This window comes from Mastomys coucha, unplaced genomic scaffold (assembly GCF_008632895.1).
Source record: "Mastomys coucha isolate ucsf_1 unplaced genomic scaffold, UCSF_Mcou_1 pScaffold15, whole genome shotgun sequence".
Taxonomy (NCBI): Eukaryota; Metazoa; Chordata; class Mammalia; order Rodentia; family Muridae; genus Mastomys; species Mastomys coucha.
The window spans coordinates 101148061-101153276 of NW_022196897.1; the positions used below are offsets into that span (position 1 = coordinate 101148061).

Genomic DNA, 5216 nt, shown 5'->3' on the forward strand with positions numbered 1-5216 from the left:
TTTTTAGAGGGGAAACTGGGAAGGGAGAAATTTACATGTAAATAAAGAAAATATCTAATAAAAAATGACAAAAGAAAAAAAGAGAGAACTAGTTAAAAGACAAAATAATAAATGTTTGTCTCTTCACCCCCACTGTGTGTGTGTGTGTGTGTGTGTGTGTGTGTGTGTGTGTGTGTGTGTATGTGTGTGTGTGTAGCACAACAGAACTTTTTTGGTTGCTGTTGTTTTTTTGTTTTGTATTGTTTTTCAAGACTGGGTTTCTCTGTGTAGACCTGACTGTTCTGGAACACAGATATTTGTCTTCCTCTGCCTGCAGAGTTCTGAGATTAAAGGTGTGTATCATCACTGTCCAGTTTTACAACAGAAAATTCAAGATGATTTTCTTCCTATCAATAGGTCTCTGTGAACCAACTGAAAAAAAAAAAACATGTTTCTCTCATGTGACCTGTAACTATTTACCCATAACTAGGCTTCATTGTCTCCATAGGTCAATACACATTAAAGCAAATTTTCATCATCAAACCTAGGTTTTTACCAAGTCCCATAAAATGACTGCCAGTAGATAAGGAGTCACCAAGCCACATACCTCAGCCCTTTCTCCCATACCCACAAAGAGCATCAGAACATACATTTCAAGAAGACTGCCCAATATGCTGTATCCTGTCTTCTAAGGCACTACAAGTACCTCTGAAGGAGGTCTCATGCTCTTATGTGGAGACTTATCCAGTTTTTCAATGAGAACACCTTTAGTCATAGACTGGTATGAGTAAGCCAAGTCCTTGTATGTGAGTACCTTCTCTTTCTTTCACATGATGGGCACAACTCACAGGGAGATTTCTTCCAGTGACAAGGCAAAGTGCTGGGAGCCTGACATGAATGTGAACCCCTGGTGTATAGCAGCCTCTTCCTGGATAGAAACTGTCAGCCTGGGAGTGATTTACTGCCTTTTGTTTTTAAAGTAGAATAAAAAAGTTGTAACGGAAGGCTTGTTTTTATAATGTACAGCCTCCAAGTATTAATAAAGAGAACATACTTTCCTGAGATAGCCCTATTGACATTTGTTTGTTTCTTTTGTTCCTTGTTTACTTTTTGATAAATCCAATTGTATTTCCAACAGATTCTTTCTCCCATCTCCTCTATCTTAGGGTGAATAAGCCAGGCAGGGCAATCCACAAATGGGAGAGGATAACAGGAGTTTTGCTAACTGAATTTCTAAAAAGAAATGGATTTATTTTTTGTAAAAGTTTTGTACATTTTAGAGGTTATTGTTCTAAAGGACATAATGAAAACTGGTAGCTAGAAACTGAAGAGTGTTCCTTCGCCATCAGATTAAACAAATTCAAAGAGCGAGGCTCTAAGCATGGAGATGGATTCATCAAACAGCTCAATTTTCAAAATTCCACTTTGGTTCTAGTTTAAATATTTTCTCCAAAGTAATCAATTATCAGCAAATTGATTATATTTCCCCTAGCCTTGATTCATAGGAATCTGAGAGACTGTTTCAACTGTTACAATTATACTGGAATTTGTCCTTCCTAGAAAATGGAAGGTTAATGATTTTTGTCATATTGAGACTAAGACTTCACAATTGCTACAGTTGGCCTTTGTTGAGTTGAGTTTTTTCCCTCCTCTCGGCCTTTTGAGGTATTCAGAATAGGTGACAATAGCTTGCAGTTGAGAACATATGTAGAGAGACCCCTGTGGCTTATTGGGAAAAGTTGCTTCATGCTGGTTGGGTGTTTGGAAAAAAAAATACACCCAGAGTTCTTTTATGTTCTGATAGTTAATGAATGCATGAATGTCAAAATGGGCCAATGGCCCATTCAGGGGGCAAAGCCTTTGCAGCCCCCTTCTATAAGAACACATCCTGAGATGCAAAATACATTTGCTTAACAAATTAAAATAATGAGATAATTCAATTAGCTTCTTTTTTAAGAAAGAAAGAAAAAAGGGTACATCGGGGATTATTGTACTACAAGAACAGGTCACACTGCACAAAAGGGGACAGACCAGTTTGAAATAATGTTAAAGAGACTGATAATGGAAGAATGTGCATTGAATCCCACACATGTAAAGAAATTTACATGAAATAATAATTTAGACCACATCTATTTTCAGTGAGTTCCAGCCACCATTTCACTTTGAATGTTGAAATTCATTAAATGACAGAGAAATATACCGGGGCATCCCTATTTCCAAGGACTCCCTTCTGCCTGTTACTGCGAGTAAGAAAAGAGGTCTAAATTAACATGTCGCTAGTTAGGGGGCTCTATTCTTGGTTTCTGAGCTCAGAATTATAGCTGAGTAAATCTTTCAGCTCATTAAAGATTGGAAAGTAAAAGTTTTACAAGACCATCCTCATCAAAGTTACTAGGCCTCCTCTCTGCGGTGGGGGATGAAGTGCGGATGGAGGGAGAAAACATGTTCAAAGTGAAAGCCAGAGAGAATTTCTCTGAGATACAAGGGAGGTGCAGAAAAGATCTTGGGGGAACAGAGAGAGAAAGATAGGAGACAAAGCCAGCGGGAGGAAGCCATGAAAAAAAACCTATGAAAGAAGGTCATGGAGAGAAAAAAAAGAAAGCAGTCGGTGAGAAGAAGGAAGTAAATAGATGACTGCTGGGACTGGGGACATCGCTCTGCCTAAGGACCCTGGGCAGAACCCAAATGCAAAAGGTACAGACAAGGGACCCATGAAGGCTGTGACGTGGCCTTCTTATTTGAAAAATGAAGCAAAGAAAAAATCCAGATAACTTAATGGTTAACCTAGACATCGCACTGTCCAGAGGAATCAAAAGTTGATTGAAATGAAGCACTCTTGATTCCTAGACTCTGATTGTCTTTTTGGTCTTTTTTTATTTTTCTTTCCTCCTAAGCATTCATGGAAATTTTTAGTGTTGTAGAGAATTCGGTACAAAGTCTGTGTCTATTGAACTAGGCAAACATTCTCATGTGACAAGGAAGGTGGGTTTGTAACACAGTTGATGTGCAAGTGGCAAGGAATCATGGTCAGGCGGCCGCAGTGGTGAGGTGGCTGCAGTGTATGGTCAGAGATGAATCCATGACAGGTCAAAGCAAGAGACCCAGTGAGAGCTCTTGATGGTTTCCCATGAGATTGGTTCACAGACTGAGCAGAGAGCCCTCCCTATTTTGAAAGACTGGAGAAGCCAGTGGCTTTCCAGACAGGTAAGGAAGACAGACTTGTCTTCTCCATAACCCATGACCATCATGACTTTGAATGTACAGATGGCAAACATCCTGAGGTCTTTATGCAACTGCTAAAGACGATATGACCTGAACAAAGTCACCTTCACAGGTGGAAAGAATGTAGAACTGGTGACTCGGACAGCTAGGTTTGACCATCTACATTCTGTGTCCCTTTCAGAGTTTAGAGTAGCCACATTCACCAAGGTGTGGGCATTCTGGGACATTGGTTTTCATGGCAGAGATTGGAAATACATGCACATAGATGCTTGATTGCAAAGCAACCATGGAAATGTCTAATTTCAACCAAGAAAGACATAATTGTGAGGGAACCCAGAGGGAACTAACCAACCAGATGAGCTGGTCAGGATGAAACAGCTTGCCTGTCAAGGAAGCTCCCTCCTTTCCTAGCATCCACAGCTACTTAAACCAACAAACCTCTTGGTGGAAACAAGGAAGCCCTCCCCTCACACTCACTAGACTTCCAAATTAAAAACATTTTACAGGTTAGCCAGTCTCCAGCTGAGGTGATGTAGCAAAGAACAGCTGTGAAGTAATTTTGATAATGATGAGAATAATAAGCACATGGCAAGGTTGAGGGCTTTGCCGTTGCAGCTTCAGTGCTCCTGAATAGATAAAAGTGATTAAATACTCCTGATTATCCCTGACCAATATGTAATGGATTTACAGCCCTTTCAATTAGTCAGTATTTGCTTAGGACTCATTATTTTGTCTTTGGTTAAGTAATCAGCCCAGAGACGCATGTTCCGTCTAATTCCTCTGAGCCAAGTCAGTGCAGGGCCCTGACCTTTGAAATGGCCATAGCTGTGAGGCAAGAAAAACCCCTACCAGGGAAACTTCATTGGTACTCTGACCTGATCTGGACACCACAGGCTCGATCAATCCACCCCAGTTTGGTACTAATGTCCTTACATCGAAATGTCTGATTTAGAAACATGAATCCATCACTTCTTCTTCCATACCAACACTCCACCCCTTGCCCTCTGTCCCTTTGTGAGACGAGAAGAGCAACAGCCACCATCATAAACAAGAGTGGAACCTTGTTCTATGCTCACAACACTGTAACTAATGTCCTTCAGCATGATGACACACAAGTCAGATAACCAAAGTAGACCTTCAGCTTTTAGCCGGCTACTTCGTCTGTTACTAAGCCATAATGTAGATAGAATGGCCTGAAAACAAATGATAGGCCAAGATGTATCCTCAGAAATTTCCCAAGAATTTCCAAACAGACAGGAAAATATAAGTATGCATAGCTCCTCTTTTTCATCATGACAGTCTTTGAGTCAATAGTATATACCGACACATAAAACTGACTGCAAACATGGCGATATGATGGTTACTTTAAGGCCACTGCACATATTCGTCTTTTCCCAGGAGTGAAAAAGATTAGCTTTTAAGGTAATGGGCTTAAACAGCTAAGACAGAATCCTTAATTTCAACCTTACAAACAAAGGCATTAGTCCTTTTGCACTTTACACACACGCTCTCTCTCTCTCTCTCTCTCTCTCTCTCTCTCTCTCTCTCTCTGTCTCTCTCTCTCTCTCTCTCACACACACACACACACACACACATTCTCACACTCACACAGGCACAGGCACAGGCCAACTTAGTGTTTTCAGGCCGACTCAGTGGGCTGAGCTTGGACATGCATGTGGCAAGGTGCTAGGTTTACTCATGGAGAAGACAGCGTTTGTTAACAGGAGATTCAGTGGTGCTAACAAGTTCATGAGCTCCCCACAGCCTTCTCCTTCGGTTGAAGCTGTATTGTCTGAAGTTGCTCATATCTTGTAACCCAGTAAACATTTACATATATATTATTGAAAGTCTCAGGCCACTTTGAATAAGGTCTACTGCTGGCCTCTTAAGACAAAATCCTGATCCTTTCTAGAAAATGCTGTTTGGATGGCAATCATTGACAAAATGTGACTGCAATGTGAGTCACCAGATTCCAACAGAAAGCAGGCACTCTTGTCTTTTTGCTTAAAAAAAAA

General features: G+C 40.6%; 1 protein-coding gene across 14 annotated transcripts in view; it reads right to left on the bottom strand.

Annotated features, from left to right (window-relative positions):
- Window positions 1–5216, bottom strand: part of Meis2 (Meis homeobox 2) — a 211083-nt gene that overhangs the window by 139366 nt on the left and 66501 nt on the right. The gene's annotated exons all lie outside the window — the stretch shown is intronic.